At 38.9% G+C, this 25,701-nt stretch overlaps 1 pseudogene; it reads left to right on the top strand.

Moving 5' to 3' along the window:
- The first annotated feature begins 12,403 nt into the window (after window positions 1-12,403).
- On the top strand, window positions 12,404-13,477 carry LOC120292638 (annotated as a pseudogene).
- The last annotated feature ends 12,224 nt before the right edge of the window (window positions 13,478-25,701 follow it).

Raw genomic sequence — 25,701 nt, 5'->3', positions numbered from 1 at the left:
ACGACATCACTTAATGATGTCATACTCCACTATTTCCAAACTAACAATCTTCAATAGGTTCAATCTCATTTTCTGCCGGGGCATAAAACTTTGTACAACAATTCCTTCAATTCCAATCAATTCTCTCCCAATTGAATCAAATTGAAGTCCATAAAATTAATCCAATGTCACCACACTTCAATTCACATCTTCACTTATCCATAGAACTAACTTAAGTCCTAAACGCATGACCAAGAATGGGTCTACTAATTTCTCGAGCCAAATTAGCCATTATCTGATTTAATCGCTGAAAAATTCTGATTACATGAAAAATCTTCTGAAGATGAGTCAATGATCCTAAAATGATTTGTGACACGCCATGACTTCCAATTTCTGAATTCGATCTCAATTTCACGGTTAATTTCACTTTGGCATGATATTAGCGAGTCCTGATCTACCGGTTAGCTTTTAGAATTTTTCATACATTCTACCAGTGGTTGATCAATTCAAGCCACAATGTACATCTTTGACACATCGGCAACTCTCGGTTATCGGGGTAATCTCAAGGTTTCAAATACGGACACAGGGTACCCAATCGACAGAAAAGTCGGTCTAGCGTCGATCGATGAGAATTGTGCGATATGGTGGAATCACCCGCACTCGATTACATGCCTTCGTCGAGTCGACCTATCTATGTTCTTTAATCGATTTTTAATTGTGTCGTAATGACCCTTGCAGATTAGCTTGGTCGAAAGGTTGCTTCCTAGTCAAATTCTCGAGTCCGATGCATTAGAATTTCTTAATGGCTCCACCTAATAAACTAGATTTCACATAAGTGTCCGACTCAAAGAAAAGAACTATATGCGTGCCAACGAAATGCCGTCTCAATTTATTGAAAATAGAATTGAAAAATCAGGATGTCACATTCATTGTCTGATCTTCCATCCTTAACCTCAAAATCAACTCTAATTCTATTAGTATTCTGTTGCCTGTGGGTACAAGGAACAAAGAAGCAGCAAACAAACTTCCACGTTCCCAAAATTTCAAACTATTCCAAAGATCATAGTTAATTGGGTCCAATTCTTTTTTAGGTTAAAATCATAAAAAAAAAAAAATCTTAAATTTGCCAATTGTGACACAAATACCTCAAATTTTTTATAACATGAAAAATTCCAAACTTATACTATCATGATAAATATACCTTGGATAAAACTGAAATAAATAATATATGTTCAAGTTTCTTTTTCTTGACAAAAAAAAATTGGGAGTTATTGTGTCATAATGAATAAGTTTAGAACCTTGTGAGACATGAAAAAAAAATTCAGAGTATTTATGTCACAATTAACCTAATTTGGGGGTTTTTGTGATATTTGCCCTTCAACTCAATTGGTGACAACATTGTCAGTTCACAAGGTTGCCGACCCTCGCTGGTGCTTGAACAACCCTCTCTCCCTCTTTCTCTTTGTTTCACACTCACTTTTTCTATCTCTAAGTTTTTTATTATTATTATTATTGTAATTTTTCCACCATTTCCTTTCAACAACCGTAATTAAATTAAAGGAAATCTTCAAAAAATGGCATGAAGTGCCCTAGTTTTTTTAAAGAAAGGTTTATAGTGGATATTATTTCAAATAAAAGCTTGAAGTGGCCAAATTATTTCAAATAAAGGCATGAAGTGGTCAAATAGTCTCAAATAAGGGTCTTTGACCGAGGCTGACTTTTTTAGCCATTGGAGAAGGGGTATTTTGGTAAAGAAATTGTAACTATATCTTTTAAATATTTTTTTAAAATGCTTTTTCTTTTTCTTTTCCTTTTTCCTCTTCCCTTCTTCAGACAACTTGGTCGACGCTCAGCGAAGGTCGCCCTCACTAAAATCAAGCGAGAGTAGCCCTCGCTATCCGACGAGGGCGACCCTTGCCTACGTTGGTGTTGACACCTAAATTTTGGCGATCCGTTTAGTCATTTATCGCATTAAAAAAAATTAGAGATTAATTTTAACCCCTAAAAATATAATTTAGTTGCATAACATATGGTCATTAGGAGTATATTTCATGTAATTGCATATTTGTTGGACTGGCGGTGATTAGATTTTGGTGAATGTCTTTGAATATTGAAGCCCACAAGAGCATTAACCTTTGGATAAGTCGATAATTCCTCCATAGTGATTGATATTACATTTATATGAGTGTCCTAAATTGTTAAAAGTCGATTAAGAAATTTTCAACACATTGGCACGGACATATTTGTGCATTTAAGGGAATGAATGCAAACGAAGGAGCGGCCACCGATTCGTACATGGGGAAGCCCATCCACGTGAAGGAAAATTATGCACTTGGCCATAATTTGGTCAACGTAGGGGCAAGAATTGACTGACATTGTTTTAAGAGGAAAGAATTTATGCATGATTCTCTGGTCCAATTGACACAATATGGGCAGAGTAATAAGGAATGGAAGAAGCAGGAAAAAGGCAGAATATTTCAATATGAGCGTAACCCTTCGAGTATTCGCGGCGGCCGATTCTCGTGTTTGCAGGAAATAAAGGACGTGACTTGGGCTTAAAAGGAAAATAAATATATTTGCATAGCTAAAGGTACAAGTTCCGAAAGGAAAAATAATCAAAGGAACATATTTCAATGCATCCACAATACGAAAGCATATCACCTTCTCTTCCTGGGGATCCCATGTAGTCTTGCATTTAAAAGGAAGAGCTCTCATGCAAGAAAGAGGGGGGCTTCACGATTGATAAGCGCGACCACTCATGAGAGAGAAGAGAGGAGAGAAAGAGGGAGCTCTTGGCCAAGCCTTGGCCAAGACATCTCGTTGCCGCACCGCCCTGCAGCGCGAGCTTGAAACTGCTCCTTGCCTCATGCCTATGCGTCATTGATCCAGGCCCACCCCATTCATTGTCCTCAGCGGCTCGCCGTGACATCCACATTTCGCAGCAGGGTTGACACTTCCAACGAGATCTCAGCCCTGCGTCGCATTCAATCAGCCGCTGCTCATCACGTTTTTTTTTTGGCACGTTATTGCAATTATTCCACGGTTTCATCATCCGTTACGTGTTAGAAGATGTCACTTTCTTGTTTCTTTTGAGATATAGAAGTGGCCTAAGAGGTTGCTCGGTCAAAGTCTTCAGTGGAAGCAAAGAAAAGACACGAAGAAGAAAACAATAGAGAAGGACAAAAAGAGGTTATCCCCGACGGTGGTGCCCTTCCTCGTTGTCACCTTGAACGCCGTCTTGCTCCAACCGGCCACTGTGAGCTGCACTAGCGAACCCTCATCGCTAAACCTACAATTCCAGCGAAGCACCTTCACTGACGCACCAGACCAGTCGCTCCTTCGTCCAGTGACGTCGCTCACCGCAACCTCAGCAGCTTCCTGGCGAGCCTCAAAATTCACATAATTACGGCAACAAACCGAAGGATTCTCGGCAAAGGCCTGGCTTTAAATTTGAAAATTTATTTTCCACTGCTTGCGTGTGGAATTTGCGTGCGTGCAGGTTATTTGGGTCAGAGGACACGTGAACCGGGTCAAAAGGACCATGTTAGTTTGAAGTCCAAGAGAGCCTTCGTGAGCTAGGCCCATCTCCTGGAGCTTCAGGCACCCATAAAAAATTTGTTGACCCATCATCATTACCACCAGATCGGTCCAGCGATACTGACAATCCTCGATGCTCCGGCGAGTCCTTTACCAAGCCAGGGCGACAACCAGCAGCTTACCGTGAGAACCACCCCTCGTCGTTCCATCGTTGCCCTCCGCCCGAGGAGCTGATTGTGATCCCGATTCGATCGCGTTCGGTCCACATTTGGAAAGAATATCCTCAAGTTAGGTAAGATGCACATCTCTAGTATATTTTGATATTTTATTGCCTAATATACAATTTTCAATATCTTACGTGCATATCTAAATGATAGATGCATTACCAATTAGGATTTATTTGCCTAATCCGCAACCGCACACCAATTTTTTATTTTATCTAATAAGGCTTTAGATGAAATAATTAATTACGTGGGAATAAAATTGATATATTGATCTTTAAGGCTTAAGATCAATTTATCGATTTTATTAGCGAATTAATCAAGTTTGATTTAGATATTATTTCCTAATTCGAACGATGTGTGATATCTTTGATGATTCTGAATGATTTGGTGCTTATCTTTTAATTGCTTTATTTATCTCGAAAATACAAAAAAAGATTGTATTTGCATATCATGTAGATTATATTTGATTTTCTATATAGAATTGTATAATAGAATAGTTAGATACCTTTTTAATTATATTAGAATGCATGTTTAGTTGATATCTAGGTTAGATAATATCTTGGAATTAAATTGCATGTCGAGATAAATTTCTAAGTTAAGATAAAATTCAGATTAGGTTCAAATCACCATATGGTTGCTCTCACCTTGCTCGTGGGTTGGGACAAATTTTAGTGTTTTATCAGTAAAATTCAAATTTTTGTAAAGAGTTGGGACATATATGGGGTTAACCTTAATGGGCTCTTTTTAATTCGCAGTTTTAATCTCGGTTCTCCTTGCTGGAAATCACCATCTGTAGATAGCCATAGAAATGGGGTCGCCGAATGCTGTTGGAGATTGGTCGTCGGAGATGGAGGTCAATGCTTTCAGACGCCTCTTCCCTCTTCGCTACTACGAGCGGCATCTTTCCGAATCAATACGGCCCGATGCTAGGCCCCTGAAAAGAGCCAGAGATACTATTGTGTCCCTTGGTCAGTTTGTTTAGCTTTTTGTTTATCTGGTGATTTGTTTTTCCTTCCCTCATCAAGTCCATGCAAGTTGTATTCCTCCTATGATTGCTTAGCATTGATAATGCAGGGGCTGTTGCATCCTCTGATGGGTCTGCGCTGGCAAAGATTGGTTTCACCGTGAGTTTTTCCCCTTTTCAGTCTCTTGTGTAGATGTGATGCATATGCCGACGCACTCCTGCAGTTCAGCATGTTCAAAGTAGTTGCATATGTATTTACTTGTAGCTAAACCAACATATAGTTTCTATCTCTTCCTTTATATTTGTTTCAATGTTTAATTTTGGCATGCGGTTGAATCATTTAAGGTGGACATTAATTGTTATTCTTGTGAAGCTTATAGGGTTTGCTCTTTTACGAGTACATTTAATTAAAACATGCGCAATCATATTTTCCAGAGACAATGTTGGCTGCTATAAAAATGGAAGTCATGACTCCTTCTGTTGATTCGCCTGATGGAGGCAGAATAGGTAAGCAGCCATGGACCAGTCAATCGCTTTTCTTTTTACTAGGGTTTGTTTGACGCTGGCATGTGACCGTGTGTTATTTTCAGCGGTTGAGTTTCATATGCCCTCTATATGCTATCCAGTCGTGAGGCCAGGTGGGCCTGCTGAGGTAGCACCAGTGATATCCAAGCAACTTTTTGACTCTTTATTAAGGCATGTGAAATTGGTAAAGTTCCATTTTTTTTTTTTTTCAGCTTGCTTTGACTTCTTGAATCTTTTATTTTTATCCTGTTTCTATTGGAATTGTTCAGCTGCTGTTTTCTGTCATATTTTCCTCTGTTTTTTATTTATTAAAAAACAGCAAAGTTCATTTAGTTATGTATTTAGTGTTTTTGCTATTTTCTAGGAAGTTAATAGCACGTTTGTGTACAGTTATGTGTTGTACGTACGTGAGCAGTTTCTACTTTGTATTTAGTTATTGTACTCGACAGTTTTTTTTTAAGCACAAGACGTATGAAGTGCTATGCTCTGTCTTTTTTTTTTTTTTTTTTTTATCTTTTCTCTCTCTCAAACAACAGAAATTTTTCTGTTTTGATTGTTGCTTTATGAGCTTTAACATTAGTATCTGAGCGTTTGTGGGATCTTAAGGGACTGTGAAGTGAGGGTAAATGAGTGAAGATTGCTTCCAATCTACAAAGAAAAAACTGATGGAGGCAGGATCGAGTGGATTCTTTGCAATGGCTGCTCCAGTCTTTACTGGGGAAAATTATCAGGCTTAGGCTGTCAAGATGACGGCATTCTTGGAGGGTCATGATTTATGGGAGGCTGTGGAGAATGATTATGAGGTTGCTCCACTTCCAGACAATCCGACCTTGAATCGAGATAAAGTACCATAAAGAGAATCACAAGGAAGGCTAAGGCAAAGTCTTGCCTATATGCTGCTATTTTACCCACTATCTTGACAAGGATCATGAGATGTGATTCTACAAAGACAATATGAGATTTCTTGAAGGATGAATACGAGGGAGATGAGAAGATAAGAGGCATGAAGGTGCTGAATCTCTTGAGGGAGTTTGAGAGACAACAGATGAAGGATTCAGAGTCAATGAAGGAGTACTCTGATAGGTTGGTTGGGATAGCTGAAAAAAAATCAGAGTTTTAGGGACTGACTTAAAAGATGAAAGGCTTGTTCGGAAGATCCCGTGTCCCTTTCGGAAGTTCGAAGTCACCATAACTTCTCTGGAAAATACAAGAGATTTAGCTGATATAAAGCTTCCAGAATTGTTAAATACTTTGTAGGCACAGGAGCATAGAAGACCGATGAGAAGAGAAGAGTTTGAGACTTAGCTGATATAAAGCTTGCAGAATTGTTAAATGCTCTGCAGGCATAGGAGCACAGAAGACTGATGAGAAGAGAAGAGTTTATAGAGGATGTGCTGCAAGCTAAAGTGAAGTCAAATGATGGAGGCAAAGGGAAGAAATGGATTCGGTTAAGAGAAAATGATGGTGACTCCAAGTTTGTAGCAAAAGAAGGAAATTCTGGTGGGTTTAGCAAATGGAAGATGAACAAAAAGCCTTGTCAATACTGTGGTGGAACTAATCATCAGTTTTTCAGATGTTGGAGAAAGCCTGATGCTATATGCATAAGATGTCACAAGTTAGGTCACATGGAAACCATCTGCAAAGAAAAAAATTACCAGCAAGCAGGAAAAACACAGGTATCAGTGAATGAAACGAGGAAGAGCACTTGTTTGTAGCTTCTTTTCCTGAATCTTCTATTGGGAATGATGCATGGCTGGTGGATAGTGGTTGTACCAATCATATGAGTGGCAATTCAAAGCTGTTTAGGAGTATAGACAGTCGAGTCGGGTCTAGAGTCGAATTGGCAACGGAAAGTATATCGAAGTGCAAGGGAAGGGTAAAGTGGTTATTGAAAGAAATCAAGAGGTGAAGCTGATCGGTGATGTTCTTTTTGTGCCAAACATTGACTAGAATCTGTTAAGTGTTAGTCAATTAGTTGAGAATGGCTATAAAGTGAAGTTTGAAGGGAAGGAATGTCTTATTAATAATGCAGATAACAAAGAAGTGCTAAGAATCCCAATGAGGGACAAGAATTTCATGTTCAAGCCACAAGAGATGTAATAAATGGCTTTAAAGTGCAAAGAAGAAAATGCAGAGCTATGGCATAAATGACTTGGGCATGTTCACAGGAAGAGCATGTCGTTTATGTAGAGAAATAGCTTGGCAGATGACTTGCCAAGTTTGGTAGAGGAATTTCCACAGTGCAAAACTTGTCTTCTTGGCAAGCAAGCTAGATTTCTTTTCAAAGAAGGAGGCTGGAGAGCATGTGAGAAGTTGCAATTAGTCCACACGGATCTATGTGAACCTATGTCCGAGTCTTCTTTCAATGGTAGCAGGTATTTCATTACCTTCACTGATAATATGACTAGAATGAGTTGGATTTATATTCTGCAAGCCAAGTATGAAGTTGCTGATTTGTTTGTAAAGTTTAAAGCCTTAGTTGAGAATCATAGTGGGAAGAAAATTAAAATACTCAGGTCGATAATGGTTCTCAGTATACTGCTCACAAGTTTAAATTGAATTGTGAGCAAGCGAGAATGTGCGGCGGTTCACTGCTCCCTATTCACCTCAACGAGAATGGGGTCAATGAGAGGAAAAACAGAAGCATTATGGAGATGGCTAGATGTATGATGCGGGAGAAGAAGTTATCTAAGAAGTTCTAGGTCAAGCGGCTAATCTTTGCAAAGTGTTCTTGTTGAACAGTTGCCCACAAAGACTTTAGAGAGTCAACACCTTTTGAAATCTGGTATGGTGTTAAACCTTCGTGAAAAATTTGAAGGTTTTTGGGTATTTGTGTTACACTCATGTTCCCGAGGTCAAGAGGGACAAGTTGGATAAGAAAACGAGCTTGAAATCTTCATCGGAGTGCAGTCTCCAATCAAAGGCTTACAGAATTTTTCACCCTATGACAGGAAAGGTGACTGTATGCGAGAGATGTTGTTTTTCTAGAGGAAGATGAGTGAAATTGGATGGAAGGAAAGAGTGCATAACAGCAGCAGTTCAAAAAACAACCTGCAATAGATGTAGAGGTTGATGAAGTTATAGATGGATTGGAAGACAGTATGGATGATTTACCAGTGAGAGGCACAATGTCACTTGCTGAAATCTATGAAAGAAGCAATGTGGCAATGCTCGAACCATCTAACTTTGTGGAAGCTAAGGAGGATCAGAGGTGGATTGCAACAATGCGGGAGAAGATTGCAATGATCCGAAAAACCACACATGGGAGCTTGTTGACGGACCATCGATAAGAATGTGATTGGGGTTAAGTGGGTGTTTAGAACAAAACTTAATCCTGATGGTTCTGTCAATAAACACAAAGCTAGACTGGTGGTGAAAGGCTATGCACAAATATGGGGAGTAGACTATTCTGAAACATTTGCTCATGTTGCACAACTTGATATAATAAGGCTATTATTAGCTAGTGCAGCAAAGAAGGGGTAGCCTATATTTTAGTTAGATGTCAAATCTACATTCCTGAATGGAGAGCTTGAGGAGGAGATTTTTGTTGAACAACCTGAAGGTTTTAATATCAAAGGCCAAGAAGAGAGTGTATACAAGTTTAGGAAAGCTCTATATGGACTGAAGCAGGCTCCAAGAGCTTGGTATGGGAAGATAGATCGATATTTGCAAGATTTTGGCTTTGTAAAAAGCTTAAGTGAGTTCACTCTTTATGTCAAGAAGGTGAATCACAGTGTTGTATTTCTGTCACTTTATGTAGATGATCTATTAGTGACAGGGAATGATATGGAATTGATAGAGAAGGTGAAGCAAGATCTATTTGTAGGTTTTGAGATGTCAGACTTGGGAAAGATGGCTTATTTTTTGGGTCTGGAAGTCAAACAGGCTTCATATGAGATTTTCATCTGTAAAAAAAATACATGAAGGAAATTCTAAAGAAGTTTCAGATGGAAGATTGTCGAAGTGTAAGCACTCCTATGGCTGCTAAAGAGAAGCTGCAGAAGAATGATGGAACAGATGCAGTAGATGCTTCTATGTATAGAAGTCCGATTGGGTGTCTCATGTATCTTACAGCAACTAGACTAGATATTCTATTTGCTGTGAGTGTTTTATCCAAGTTTATGAGTAGTCCTAGTCAGTTACATTTGGTTGCAGCAAAAATGGTCTTGAGATATCTCAAAGAAACATTGTTATTTGGAGTGAAGTTTAAGAAATGTCAGAAATTTAATTTACAAGGATTTTCTGATAGTGACTGGGCTGGTTCAGTGGATGACATGAAAAGTACGTCTGGGTATTGTTTTAGTCTTGGTTCTGCTTATTTCTCCTGGTGTTCTAAAAAACAAGATATTGTAGCTCAGTCTACTGCAGAGGCTGAGTTTATAGCAACTACTACAGCTACAAATCAAGCTTTGTGGCTAAAGAAGATAATGAAGGATTTGTAGTTGAATTCTAGTGATTGCATTGAAGTTAATGTGGATAATCAGGCTGCTTTAGCAATATCACAGAATCCAGTTTTCCATGACAAAACCAAGCATTTCAAAGTCAAATTTTTCTTTCTGCGTGAGGTGCAACAAAGTAGCGAAATTAAGTTGGTCTATTGCAGATCTGAATATCAGTTTGCATATATGTTCATAAAACCACTTTAGGCTGGAAGATTTAAGCTGTTAAGAGAGAAAATAGGAATCTGCAGCAGCAACTGATCCAATGAGGAGTTTGTTGGAATTGTTCAGCTGCTGTTTTCTGTCATGTTTTCCTCTGTTTTCCTCTGTTTTTTTATATTAAAAAACAGCCAGTTCATTTAATTATGCATTTAGTGTTTTTGCTATTTTCTAGGAAGTTAATAGCACATTTGTGTACAGTTATGTGTTGCACGTACGTGAGCAGTTTCTATTTTGTATTTAGCTGTTGTACTCGACAGTTTTTTTTTTTTTTAAGCACAAGACGTATGAAGTGCTACGCTATGTTTTTTTTTTTTTTTTATCTTTTCTCTCTCTCAAACAACAGAAATTTTTCTGTTTTGATTGTTGCTTTATGAGCTTTAACAGTTTCTTCAGCAGAAGGGTGATATGCTATTAACAATACCTTGTTGTATGCCATCTGTATATTTGTGGGCGTCTTGCTATTATATATGAAAGGCATAAAATTCTAAAGCGTATACACCTTGTGCCCATGACTATTTTGACTGAACTTTTTTATTGTTTTCAGTATTGAAAATTCCACTGGGTCTACTAAATAGGCAAGTAATGTCACTCTTTGGTTGAAGCAAAATTTCAGGAAGTCACTTGATCATGTAGCAATAAGTCTACACAGATTATATGGAGTAGCACCAATCTTGCCCCTGTAAAGCCTGCTGCTAACTCTCAAATAAAAAAAGTGGGATAACTCTTTGGAAAGTTTACTGAAAGCCACAGAAGTTAAGGGGTTTGTTGTCACTTAGACTTATATTCGGGATAGAGATTATGTGAAGAGTAAACTTGCTCTTGGTTACAGGAAAACATTGATTTTTCTTTGCTCTGGCTTTCCTTGCGTGTTTCCAAGCATTCAAACTCAAATGCTAGTTTGTTCCTGAAGGAAGGGGAGGAAAGACCGTACACTTTTTCAGTGTAACCTACACTTCATGGAGATATTGGCTCTGAACAACTTCAATTTAGTTGCAGATACCTTGTGAGTACACTTGGAAGGAGGGTTCCTATAGGTTCTACCAAGTCCAGATCCCCATTTATTCTCTTACGATCAATTTGTGTCACAAAATAACCCATAGGTTCAAAGGTAGTAAATTATCATCGAAGGATGCTGTTAGAGTTAATACTACATACCTTACTAAATTGGTCATGAGGTTTCCCTCAAGTCCATAATTTGTGCTTTCTTGTCTTCCTTTGGCACTTGTCATTGTGTCATTTAATTCCCGGACAATTATATTCCAGTTTCTTAAAACGATTTTATGTTTTAATACCTTCTTGGGTCATGTGCTGGAATCAGTAATCATTTGGTTATTGCAGCTCTGGGATGATTGATCTGAAGGAGCTATCCCTGATCAAAGGAAAAGCAGCTTGGATGGCGTACCTAGTAATACTTCATGCCAGATGTTATGATGCGTAATTTAGGATAGAGTGCAGGGTTTTCTCTTTAGCTGCATTAACCTTTGGACCTTGTGACTGGGAGCAACTTTTTGCTGGGAGAGCTACTTCAATAAATACCATACATGTTGCCTCAAAATGTTCTTGCTTACATTTATTTTTCATGTGTTGCAGTATATATATTGTCTTGATGCTGCTTTGCTTCAGCGGTTGCTGCATTTTCTCATTGTAATATATTTCATCCTTCACAATTTAGATGCTGACATTTTTGTTTAACTTGATTTTTGGCTTTCCTTTTCTTGCGTAGCCTATTCTACCACTTGGTTGATGACTTTTGCGAGTTGATATAAAATGGATCTTCAATATATTGCATCTTGTGATTTTGCTCCAAATTGCAGTTGTCTATGATTGCAAAAGCTGTGTGACTTGCTTATGAATGTCAGATAGCTCTAGCTTAATAAATTCTTAAGGTGATTTGCTTATGAATGGACTCTAGCTCAACTGATTTGCATTTCAAAGAGATACTTGGTACAAGTTGCTGACAGAGAAAAGCAATAAGAATCACCTAAGGAAGGAAGAGTCATAATTATCCCACTTGCCTTTGCTAAAGTCTATGGTGATCAACAAAATCTTCCTTTGTGCTCTTAGCCTGATTTCGAATCTGACCAGGAAAGCCATTGACGTTAAACATTTCATGGTTTCTCATTTTTCTACCAATAAAGGAAGACCTAGTTGAATAATCCTCTATTCTTCAATGAGATAGATAAGAGCACCAATCTTATACAAACTAACTGCTCATGCAATCTCTTAAGAAGTTAAAGGGCTTCATTGAAAATTCTTGAAGTTTCGTGATTCTATTGAACATCGTCTTAGATGTTTGGGTTTCCAGTGCAATAATTTCAGGTTGAAACTTATGATTTAAGGAAGATCTAGCTACTAACAATGATTTTTCATTTGATGAACATTCAAAAGGCTTTTTCCTTTTCTTTTGCTGATCTGTCATGCCTTGTTTACACTCTCACTTTTGATATTCTTTCAGTGTGGTACCAAAGATTGCATCCTCATATTGATGCTATGTGTTTTCCTTTTCCTCTATTCTTCTGGGGATTTCATGTCACTTCCCGGACGATCACTTGAAAAATTGTGTTGTTTTGGACCTTGTAGTGCGTATCCCAGTGGTTTCTTTGAATGATGAAGGAAGAATGGTGATGGTCTCTGAGGAACTTGAGGGTGAAAAGTTGGATAAAGAACCTGTCGACAGAGAGAGGAGAAAACTCTCGTTGAAAAGCATTCCGTTTTCCCTGACTTGCATTCTTCACAGGAACTACATCTTGCTGACCCTACTTTCGAAGAAGAGTACATAATGGAAACGTTCATGACTGTGGTTTTGAATTTATCTGGTCAACTTGTCTCTCTCTATAAGCCAGGTGGACCAGTTCTTGCACATACATCAGCTATTCAGGTTATTTTCTCCTTGTTCCTCATTTCATTTATTTGTTCATTCATTGTTTGAGAATTGTACTTAGAGTTCCCGTTTCATGCGATTGGGATCAAATGGTTAACGGCTTTCATACTGTTGAGTCAACTGCATTCTTGCTCTAACTGTACTCCTGTCAGTTTAATTATGCAATAGACGGATCTTGTGTCCTTTAACTCGTAGTTGGTTAGTGGACAAGCCCAATGTGGCATGTAGAATATTCCAGAACTTGTGGAAGTTGATAAGCTTCTTATGCAAATGGTGGTTCAACGGATGACATGACAATCCGGGGTGCAAGTGTCTTCAAGAGCTAATAGCCTGAAACATACGAAGTAATGTAGTGCACATTGGATAAGCAACTGTGTCTACTTTATATACATGATTATACACATGTTATTTGCCAGGATTAATGGACTTTAGGATGTTGGCAGTTCCTTGGCCCATCTGGTTGATCTTTCATTTTAATGTTTTCATTTCCATGGTTTTTAAAATGAATCTATTTCTATCCCAGGGAAAGAAAGGGAAAAACTATATATGTGAGGTGCATACCTTTCAACACCTTTCATATAGAGATTGTATAATAGTCCAAATGGTAGCTTTAATGTGATGATGATAAGAAATGTTGCTGTGCTTGCAGGAATGCGTTGCATTGACAATTATGGATGAAGCCATTTCCACAATGGAGATTGATTAGAATGTTCAAATTAGGCGAGAAGGGTAATTAAATGTGTGAAAATTCATATTTTAGATGTGTAGCGTCGTGTTGCGTAACACGGTGATGAATGTGTCAAATGTGAATTTAATTATAAATATAGTTATTTCATGTAATTGTCATTGAGATGTAACTCAAGTTGCTTTGTATCATATTATGATGAAAATGAACCGACAACTTTCGACATTGTGCTCTAGGCACCATAAGCAAACCCTTAATTACATCATGGGGAAGATGAAAAAGAGAGTAAAAGAACAAATTGAGCTACCGTTGGACTCAAACAATGTCATCACTTGCTGCTAGTAGTCATTGTGATTTAATGCCGCCGCCGTTGCCATGAGTGAACTCAGCAATATGCTAGGCTTAGTGATGACCATTAGAAGCGCTTCCAAAGTCACCCACCTATACTGGCTCCCAGACTTAGCGCAAGCTCCACCACTAGATGCTCGAGCATATTGGCACTGGTTAGCCGTCGCTGCCACCGTTGCTTGTCGGCTTTCACACACTCAATGCCCTTCCCCCAATTGGACTCGCTTGGCTCACCCTCTTTCTCTTCGAATTAAAGTTCCGTCCGATGATTACCATCCTTGGTACTGCTCTCGTATGAATTTGCGATAGCCCATTGACCTTAAATATGGGATTATACATATCACATCTCGAGTTTCACACGTACACGCGTGCACACACACATATGAAAACAAGAATTGCTACATAGATCTTTAAGTCCCTCCCAATCTATATGAGATGCAGATATTTTCTTGACCTACTTTCCAAATCACCTTAAATCCTCTAATCTTCACTCTCCTATCCTCCATCCTTGACCTCAAAATCAACTCTAATTCTAAGTATTCCATTGCTAGTAGGTACAAGGATCAAAGAAGCAGCAAATGAACTTCCGCATTCCCAAAATTGCAAACTATTCTGAAGACCATAGTTAATCAAGTCAACTCAAAAGACCCAATTCTTTTTTAAGGTTTATACCATAAAAAATCTTAAATTATATCAACTGTTAAAATATAAATTGTATGTGGCAACCTAGAGACAACATCTTGAAAAACAATCCAACCAAAAGAAATTACTAACATTGAGAGATAACCATCATAATTTATATCCACAATGATAAATAAAAAGCAATATGTTTGACATGGTGGCGTGAGAAATTCCCCAGGGTATGGGGGGAAAACTTGGTACTTTGGGTGCTTTGTTGGCCGTAGGCAAACTCAATGAAACTTCACAGAGAGATTCAATTGTTGACTTGTATTCACCGAAAGCCGCACGAGCACCACCCCACGGACGTGAGTCACGCCACATCGAGACCACCCATCCTCACCGCGCCATCAATCGAGGCTAAGCACCTCCGCAAGACCTAATCAGCTTTTGATGGGTCGATTATAAATCCAAGTAAAGTGTGTGAGAGAGTAAATGGATTTGGGGACTTCTCTATGCTAGATTACCCCAACGCATTTTCGTTACATTCTCTCTTTTATTTTCAAAAGTATATTTGTTGCCTCGGTCGGTTGTGCTGAGAGGAATTCCTCAAATTTGTTTATCTGATAGTCCGTTACGGATTGGGTCTGAGGCGGTGGTTTCTGCGGATCAAGCTGCGCTGTTTAATCGTGTTTTCGTGAGGGTTAATTTGGTTTTCGTTGGGTTGGAGATGATCTGGAGTAGATTCGTGGCTCGAATTCGTTTGGTAATTGTGGGGGCAATGTTCGTTGACGATTTGTCAACGCGTCGTGTTTCTTCTGCTTATGCCTGATGGGGGGTTTGCGAATCGTGTAGTGTCAATTCGTCAACGCCTCGCGTTTCTGCCTGATTATGCCTGAATTCAGGCTTGGGGGAAGGAGGTTTGCGAATTGTGTAGCGTTGATTCGACAATGCGTCGCATTTATTTTTTTATATTTTTTGATTATGTCTGAATTGTATTCGCTGCTGGCGCCTTTTGACTGTGGTTATGTTCTTGTGGTTTGGGAACGATTTGAATGAAATTAGTGATAAAATGCGAAACCAGATCAAGAACTGCATCAACATAAGCGTGCGAGACACCTTCGACTGTCAGAAACATGTCTACTATCATATCTTTGTTTCATCTGAAGTCAACTGCCATAGTCTGGATTGAAGAAAAGGTCGACAACATGGGGAGGAGACAGCTGCAGGGCACGCGACAAATGCATGGCATTTGACAGTGAATGCAACCTTAAGACAACTCTATGCAAGAATATATCATAGTCATTTATTTCACAATCTTGATATATTTCTTACATAGCATCATTTGAAAGCCAAAAGATATCTGGGCAACCATTATCTCAGCAAAAGCTACGTTTCTGTACTTAAATAGCTTATCTGTCCTAAACCTTTTGTAAATAAATTTCACCATCACACTGCCCATAAGAGAATTTCAGTTTAGAAACCGGACATGAAGATGGCCATCAAAATAATGGCCTCGAGCCATGGCAAAAACACAGCCAGAAGATCTGCATTTCAAACTTCCATGTCACAACAAGGAGATCTAATAGCAAAAATCAAAATGAAGGTGAAAGTACCTGCATAGTTGGGACAAGTGCCGGTTCAACGGCAAGAGCTTCAGGATTGTCACAAAACGAAAGAAAACGGAGAGACTTGGGAGAAATCTGTGTTCTGTATTGAATGAATTGTCCTTTACAAGTATACGCTCCTATTTATAATGCAATGGATATATAACTAAAGAAGGAATAAGACCCGATACATGAAATCAAATAAAATCAAATCTAATCCTAGATTGATTCTTGAAACCATACTATAGATCAATTTGGGATCAATTATGATCCCAAATTGATAAATGCATATCTCCAACAAATTGATCTTCGCATATCTCCAACAACGTTCAATTCCAGGAAACATTTCACTGGATGCCTGCCATGGCTCAGCTCCTAATGCTCGAGGATACACCAAAGTAGACTCAATACCCTTCCCCAGCGTGTCTAACAGCAACCTAGCTTGCATGTCTAGTATTGAGCATTTGTACCTTCCAAAAGCTCACATATTATACGGTCAAGACTCTGCATGTGAAGGACAAGTTCTGTTAACCAGGAGGGGAGACGATCTATCGGCAACTCATCATACATAGATGATACAAAGCAAATGGTAATGTCAGCTTAACAATGCCTCTCCCTCCCGCTTCTCACGATTATGAGAAACACAGGAGCTTCATAAATCCAAATAGAAGCATATCACCTTGCGAACAGCTCAAAGTACGAGTAATTTGTTTCCCTTTCTCGATTTGTGCTAGCTTTTCTAATTAGATTGTCTACTATCATTGTCATTTCCCACTAAAAACTCCTACAAGCTTGTGTTATAATCATCCGTCACCGTTAATAGAACCACTAATCAGAATAGTATAACACCTTTTACAAGTGTTTGATGATTTCCAAATCAAAGAAAAAGAGAATCATGTCAGAAACAGAATCAAAATCAGCAATTGGAATCGATAAAATTTACCCTTCACGTGTTTTAGTTCTTCGGGTATTGACATTTCCTATCAAGAATGACAATGAAGTACGTGAGAAAAATATTATGAAGGATATATGCATGATATGCATGACATAAGTCACCTAAAGTGATAGGATTGCTTGAAAAATGCCTCTATGGCCTTGATTTTATTTATGAAAAATATTTCTTTACTGCATACCATAATCCACAAAGTTCAATTCTTGCCCTTTTCAAATGCTCTTCTCAAAGGGGCATTTAAAAGATTGGGCATGTTTTTTCCACACTTGACTAGAAATCATTTTAGGAATGATATACATCCTTTACAACAAAATGGATGGTTAGGCCTTAGCATGCCATCTTGGCAGAAGGTGTCGCTCCCGCGGTTGATGTGCGCCTTGTCCTACAAGAGATGGGATGTGTTACTTGCATTTTAAACTTGAATTGGACTAATTTAGGACCGATACACCCTTATTGTGTGGAATCAATTTCATTTTGCTTCATGTCTTCTTTCATCAGGACTTATCTCAAATATCTCCTTTTAAGAAAAAGAAATGGAACGTTACTTAATTGGGCTCAATGATACATCATTTAGCGATAAATTTGACGGTTTTGCCTCAGCACACCTCATTGGCAGGGGAAGGAGAGATTTTCCCCCTAATTTAAATGCTGATCCGATGTTTTTCACATTCAGTGAGGTAATCATACTTCATCATATCCTGTTCAGGTACATCCTGAAACCTTGTGCCTTTTCATGCTCATCTCTGTTTTGAACAAACTATCCCTGCACATTAGCATAATGTCTCTGCATTCCTAAGATAATCGAGATCAATGTGCCCACTCCACTAGATGATGAACTTCAAGAGCGTATGAAAGTCCATCTGCTCGCTCCATATCAACATCCGCATATGCAACTGGAGAACCAGTACCAAAGTGGAGACAGTGGGTTCGAATCCATCAACTCGGGCTCACCGAAATCATGACAGCCTTCATCCCAAATTTCCCTGATGAAGAAATCAATGAGGGAGCACATTCCACGACACGGAGTCCCTGCTTCGCATGGACCGGAAGGTGCCCAAGACGGATTCCAAGTCCCTGCACTTCATGTACGAATCCATGATGGAATTGCCGATGGAAGAGAATGTGCCGAGACCCTGCTTGAGCACACAAGCATGGATGGACTTCCCTTGTTTATTGGATGGCTTTGAAGACGCTTTGACGATGCTTTGGCAACGGAATTAATCATGCAAGGCTCAGTGAATTCAATTCCTGCTCACTTCGCTTCATTAAAGTGGACTAACACTTCTTGCCATCTTCCATTGGAGGACTGTTCTCTAACCCGCGAGACTGTGTCCGCAATTCTCAGGAAGGTTGGGTTGAAATGTAATGGCATTGCAAAGTTCCTCCACTTCGATTGATTTATTATGCACACACAGCTGCATTGTTCCCCTTCGAGACTGATCGTAGATTTACAACATAGTTGGAGACTGCCAAATCCAACCATGGTTTACAGTTTCCATTGTAATGAATGACTGCTGCATCCTCCATCTCTGTCTGGTTAAGTGCTGGATTATAGCTGAGTCTCAACACTAGCCACCTCCGATCGAACTAATAAGTCAGATTGTAGAAAGTGACCAATCCAGGGGGTAAGATGCCGAGTATCCACAATGTCCTATCCTCATGCATTTCCTGCTATCGGTGATATATTCCCGTGATGTTTCTCTTCTTCCACTCTTGGAGGTCAAACATTTTCATACCATATGCCCGACCACAAGCACCGGGATCAGAATTCTAAGAGATGATTGAATTACAGAAGTTGAGATACTTGTCAAATCTATAAAAACTCTCCTTACAAGTTTGAACTGCACCGTTTACCATCCCATGCTGATAAAAAAATGAAGGAAGTGTCCATAACCCATCTGTTTATTGACTTTTTTCCTTGTTATTAAGCAGAGAAAGGTTAAAACACAATGCATGAAAAAGGCACACAAAGAATGCCCCCAAACAAATGTCTTGAAAACTTCCTCTCACTGCTTCCCCCGCTTCCTCTTCCCCACTGCTACTCCTGCTGCTTCCACTGTCCCCGCTCCTCCCTCTTCTGCTGCTGCTAGTCCTTCGACTGCGTCCACTGCTCCCTCCGCTTCTGCTGCTTCCACTCCTCCCTGTACTCACACTACCCACCTCCATGTACATTCCCTCCATCCTCTTTATGCTTAGACTCCTCCTCCTCTTTGTACTAGTACTGCTTAGACTCGTCCCTCTCCCTATACTTCCTCTGCTTAGACTCCCACTGCCAGCAAACCGCTGCACTTGGACCACTTGAAATTTCACATAAGTTTTAAGCACTGCACAATTAAGATAATGCTAATCTTTTCTCACTAATCATATAATCAAGGACAGTTTAGGTTTTTTGTGGAACATATTGTTTATGTGAAGATGCAGATATCAAAGATGAACTGCATATGAGGTAAAGAACTTTGTATACAGATAGAACTGAATCGATCAATTACATCAAGTAAGATCTCTTTTCTACTTCTCTCAATCTATACAATCAACTGTAGTTCTACTTCAAAGAAAAATGAAAGCAATTGAGAGAATTGAGAGAATCATCTGTTCTTCATCTCGCTTCTGCTACAATAGCGGAGCTTTTATATCTTCGTTACAAAAACTTCTTTTCAAAACAGACTTAACAGTATTTTGTTACAAGATTGAATCATCAAACTAACTATACTGTTATATTGACACTTGTACGGCTCTTGGCGTAGCTGCGGTCAATCTTCTTTTTGGATTGCCAACTCGGCTTCTTCACGGATCACCAGCTCGGCCTTTGCTTTTCCTTATTTTGAGCTCGCCTGTTTCAGCTTGACTTACTTCGCTCTATTCTTGCTTCAGCTTGTTTTGCTCTGTTTCTTTACTTCCATCGTATTTGTAGACGTGGTTTTGACCTTTGTTCTTTAACATTCCCCCTCAAATTGGGAATGGGGGCAGAATTCCCAATTTGACTCGCATATGATGATGTACTAGTCGTGACAACGGTTTAGTACGAGATATCGGCAAGTTGGCAATGACTTGGAACATATCGTACCTGTAATGAACCTGAGGAAACTTTTTCCCGAACAAAGTGGAAGTCAACTTCAACATGTTTAGTTCTAGCATGTAAGATGGGATTAACAGTGAGCGAGATGGCTGACTTATTGTCACAGTATAGATGAATAGGAGGTTTAAGAGAGCAGCCAATGTCTCGTAGAACAAAACTGATCCAAGTGAGGTCAGCTGTAGTGGAAGCAAGAGCACGATACTCGGCTTACGCAGAGGATCGACTGCTTGTTGGTTGCTTCTTTGCTGCCCAAGAGATTAAATTGGATCCGAGATATGTGCGAAAACCGGTGGTTGATCTTCTAGTGTCGGCCTGACTAGCCCGATCTGCATCGAGTAACCATAGAGATGCATAGTGCTTACGGAATGGATGAATATTCCAAGATCAACGGTACCTTTTATATATCTTAATACTCTCTTTAATTTCTGAAGGTGCATAAGAGTAGGCTGCTGCATCTTCGACATAGTACATTTGTGGCATAGGTAATATCTGGACGAGTTAGTGTGAGGTATTGGAGACCACCGACCAAACTTCGATACTCAGTTGGATTAGACAGAAGAATAGGATCAGTAAGCAAACCATTTGGTCTCAATGATAGTGGAGTAGAGATTGGTTTACAATCCAGCATATGAGCTCGATTCGAAGATCAACCGCATACTTCGTTTGGCAAAGAAAGTTGTCGAGGAGCACGCTTAACTTCAATGCCAAGAAAATAATGAAGTGCACCTAGATCTTTCATGTGAAACTGAAGACCAAGAGAGTTGATGAGGTTAGAGAGCATGTAAGATGAACTTCCAGTTAAAATGATGTCATCAACATACAGCAGTAGGAGAATTGTTTTTACGTGCCGGTATGTAGGATAAACAATGATGGATCGGTGGAGCTACGAAAGAAGCCATACTCTAGTAAGAAATTGCTGAACTTTTCAAACCAAGCTCGAGGGCTTGTCGAAGTCCATAGAGGGATTTCTTGAGAAGACATACATGATGAGGTCTCTGTGAGTCTTGAAACCCGGAGGTTGTTCCATATAGACTGTTTCACTTAGGGTACCATGTAAGAAAGCATTTTTAACATCAAGTTGATGAATTTCCCATTGTTTCATCATTGCTACGAGACAAGACTAGTCGAATTGTAGCATGCTTAATTACGGGGCGAAGGTTTTACGTAAAATCGATACACTGCTTCTTGGTGAAAACCCTTGGCTACAAGTTGAGCTTTCAATCTATCAAGACTGCCATCAGGAGCAAGTTTTGTCTTAAACACCCATTTGCAGCCGATGATATTTATTTGATTAGTTCTAGGAACTAACTCCCAAGTGTTATTCTGATATAGAGCATTCATTTCATCTTGCATTGCTTGATACCATCCCTTGTCTGCCAAAGCTGATTTTACTGATTTTGGTTCACTAGGAACTTTGTATTCAGCTAGACACGCATATTTTGGATTTGATTTAACAATTCCAGATCTCAGTCTAGTTTGCATAGGATGGATAGATCAAGTACCTTGTGTGTTTCTTGATGCATAAGTGGTTTGAGTTTGTTCTGTATCACTTTGTGGTATTGGAACAGATTCTTGATTCGAATATTCTTGTTCCTCAGTATTTGCAGCTACAGGAGGCAGTTCAAGATTAGCTGATGCATTATTAGAAATCGCATCACATTGCAGTCTTGTATTCCCTTGTGATATATCTATTGAATCAATTGTACTAAGTCCATTGTCTTGTACATCAGGAACTATATGAGTTGATCTAGTATTTTGCAAGTGCTCAATAGGCTTATTGGCTTTTGACTGGTACTGTTCTGTATTATTGAATCCAGAGACTCCTCTTGTCCATTGGTTGTATAGTGCAGATCCTTGTTGATGCTCAGCTGTGACTAACTGAGTAAAAGGAAAGACTGTCTCATCGAATACTACATGTCTACTGATATAGACATGTCCATTAGTAGGTAAGAGACATCGTAGCCTTTGTGTCTCTCACTATATCCCAGAAAAATGCATATGAGAGATCTTGGATCGAATTTATGTTGTCTATAGGGCCTGAGGCAAGGATAACAGGCAGATCCAAAGACTCGTAGATGAGCATAATCTGGTTTTTGTTTATACAGTTTATAATGAGGTGAAGTCATGTGTAGCTTTGTTGTAGGAAGGATATTGATGATATAGACTGCTGTCATAAAGGCATCTACCCAATATTTCAAAGGTACTCTACCATGATATAACATTGCCATGCCTAATTCAATCACATGTCGATGCTTCCTTTCAGAGATTCCATTTTGTTACGGTGTGTAAGGACAGGAAATACTGCTTTTTATGCCACACTGCTTGTAAATGATTCGAAGTTTGATATTAGTAAACTCGCCTCCTCCATCACTCTGAAATATTTTGATCTTGTGATCAAGTTGATTTTCCACCAGCTTTTGAAATATGACAAAAACATCATAAACTTCTGATTTCTGCCTCATTGGATATATCCGGCTATATCGAGAAAAGTCATCCACAAAAATGACATAGTAACGAAATTGTTGAGCAGTTGCCTTTGGTGCAGGTCCCCAAACATCACAATGTATCTTTTCTAGGGGAGCACTAGATGTATAGTCTGAAGATGAAAAAGGTAAAGCTGAACTTTTAGCAATTTGACAACTGCTACACATGTTTTGAGCTTTTGAATTGTACTGAATGAGTTGTTGACTTCGTAGAAGCTTCATTGTTTTTAAACTGGTGTGAGCAAGCCTTTGATGCCAGACATCTTCTCCCACTTCCTGTTGAACCTGAGTGAAGTGAACTTCTGTGATTTTAGGGTCCACTTGATACAGCCCCTTGATTTTCCTTCCTAGCTTCACTGTTGTATGATTGTAATTGTCCTTCATATAAACCCCATATTTATCAAAAATAAGAGAACGAGGGATAGTCATCTGTAACTTTGATACGGAAATCAGATTCTTTTTATTTCGGGAACTACTAGAACATCTTTTAATGGTCATATGCTTGTTTTTGTATGCGGTATTCCATTACCAATATTTGAAATCGACAAACAGGGATCCATCTCCAATCATAACGGTGTCGGTACCACTATATGTAGAGTAGTCGTGAAGCATACCGGAGTTACGCAGCAATGTGAGATGTAGCTCACTGTGTCAGGTACCATTACGTACCGTAAGGTTCTTCAATATGCATGGCTGCTAATGCGGTTGGTATTTCCTCTACTTGATATGAGTTGTCAAAACGATACCAACATCGAAGAGCTGTGTGCCTGGCCTTTTGCAAATTTGACATTCCGAGAGGACCATTACTTACTTTTGGTTTCGAGCTCGCACACACTTGTTGCTAATTGAGCTTTGTGGTGGATAGGATCTAACACCTTGATACCTTTGAGAAGAATTTGTATATGGTCTAAAACCACCGTCCGTAGTTAGACCGGTTGTCCTAATAACCTGATCTTGTTGTGTTGTATTCAGGTTATTCTCTTGATATTGATGATTCCTTCTTCCAGAAAAGTTACTCCCATTATTCCTTCTGTTAGTAATTTGTCCTCTGCCATAGTTATGCCCACCTCGAATATTCTCTTTGGTTTCTGAAATTTGGCCTTTGCGGACTTATTCCAGTCTTTCTTTGTCCATAGTATGCTAGGTTAGTATTGAACTGATTTACAAAATATGTTTGTAGCCTAGTCTCAAACCTTTCAAGTTGAGAAATTACCTCATCATATTCTGGTTGAGGTTTGAGACGGTACATGGTTGTTCTAAAGCTTTCATATTCGATCCTAAACCTTCAAGAACTCCAAACATCCTGGTTATGTCATCAACCGGTTTTCCAATAGCATTTAACGATCACAAATGGACTTGAACTCTCGAAGATATTCACTCAACGATCTATCTCTTTTCCTGCAAGCTTGTAATTTCCCTCTTAATTCGAACTCCTTTGCTACAGATCTCTGTGTGAAACGATTTATAAGAGTTTGTCATATCTCGAATGAAGTCTCTAAGCCAATTATCGGACTTAGAATATTTTCAGATACCGCTCCACTTATCCAGGGATGAGATTAGCGATCGGTCTTTATCCAATCTAGATAATCGAGGTTTATTTCTTGTGTTTGCCTTCCCTCAATCTCAGCTTGTATCGTTTGTCTTTGGAGAAGATGTTTCACCATTAATAAACCCGATTAAATCTTGACTCTTTAGAAACCTATGAAATTGAGCTTGCCATAGTAGAAAATTCTCCTCTGTCGACTTGTTGTAACAAAATTTGCTATATTCACATGAATCGGAAATGAATACTTCTGCACTCTGGTTGTCATTACGTATCCGAGACACTTTGAAGATATGACAGAACAAGTAGGTGACCTTTGAGTATCTAAAATCAAACCTTTGAATATCGATTCTTCGAGGTATTGTTGAACTTGATCAAGCAGCCTCTGTACAAGCTTCCTGTACAAGCTTTCAGCAATGGAGAAAGAAGATCACGAACTACCAGGAAGATTGCTCTGATACCATGTGAAGATGCAGATATCAAAGATGAACTGCATATGAGGTAAAGAACTTTGTATACAGATAGAACTGAATCGATCAATTACATCAAGTAAGATCTCTTTTCTACTTCTCTCAATCTATACAATCAATTGTAGTTCTACTTCAAAGAAAAAAGAAAGCAATTGAGAGAATTGAGAGAATCATCATTCTTCATCTCGTCACGCTACAATAGCGGAGCTTTTTATATCTTCGTTACAAAAACTTCTTTTCAAAAACAGACTTAACAGTATTTTGTTACAAGATTGAATCATCAAACTAACTATCTTGTTATATTGACACTTGTACGGCTCTTGGCGTAGCTGCAGTCAATCTTACATTTTACGGATTGCCAACTCGGCTTCTTCACGAGATCACCAGCTCGGCCTTTGCTTTTCCTTATTTTGAGCTCACGCCTGTTTCAGCTTCAGCTTACTTCGCTCTGTTCTTGCTTCAGCTTGTTTTGCTCTGTTTCTTTACTTCCATTAGTATTTGTAGACTGTGGTTTTGACCTTTGTTCTTTAACAGTTTATACTGCTACAGTTACTCGAAAATTGGGGTCAATAGAATTATTCTATAAAATAAAAATAAAAAAAAATAAAAAAATAAAAAATAATTCTTTGAATAGTATAGAGCTAACATTTAGCTTGACTAATTCCAATTGGCACATACAAACTACCACATCTATGTACTTCATATAACGGTCCACATCACTGATATGTGTGGCTCCTAAAGATTATTTTGTACCTTCACGAATCGAATGACGATCTTGATATATTTCTCACATAGCATCATTTGAAAGCCAAAAGATATCTGGGCAACCACTTTTTCAGCAAAAGCTACGTTTCTTTACTTAAAAAGCTTATTTGTCCTACATCTTTTGTAAATAAATTTCACCATCACAGTGCCCATAAAGGAATTTCAGTTTAGAAACCAGACATGAAGATGGTCATCAAAATAACGGCCTCAAGCCATGGCAAAAACACAGCCAGAAGATCTGCATTTCAAACTTCCATGTCACAACAAGGAGATCTAAGAGCAAAAATCAAAATGAAGGTGAAAGTACCTGTATAGTTGGGACAAGAGCCAGTTCAACGGCAAGAGCTTCAGGATTGTTACAAAATGAAAGAAAAGGGAGAGAC

This window comes from Eucalyptus grandis, chromosome 1 (assembly GCF_016545825.1).
Source record: "Eucalyptus grandis isolate ANBG69807.140 chromosome 1, ASM1654582v1, whole genome shotgun sequence".
Classification (NCBI taxonomy): Eukaryota; Viridiplantae; Streptophyta; class Magnoliopsida; order Myrtales; family Myrtaceae; genus Eucalyptus; species Eucalyptus grandis.
Note: the sequence above shows the minus strand (reverse complement) of the source record. Positions and strands in the feature narration are given on the sequence as shown.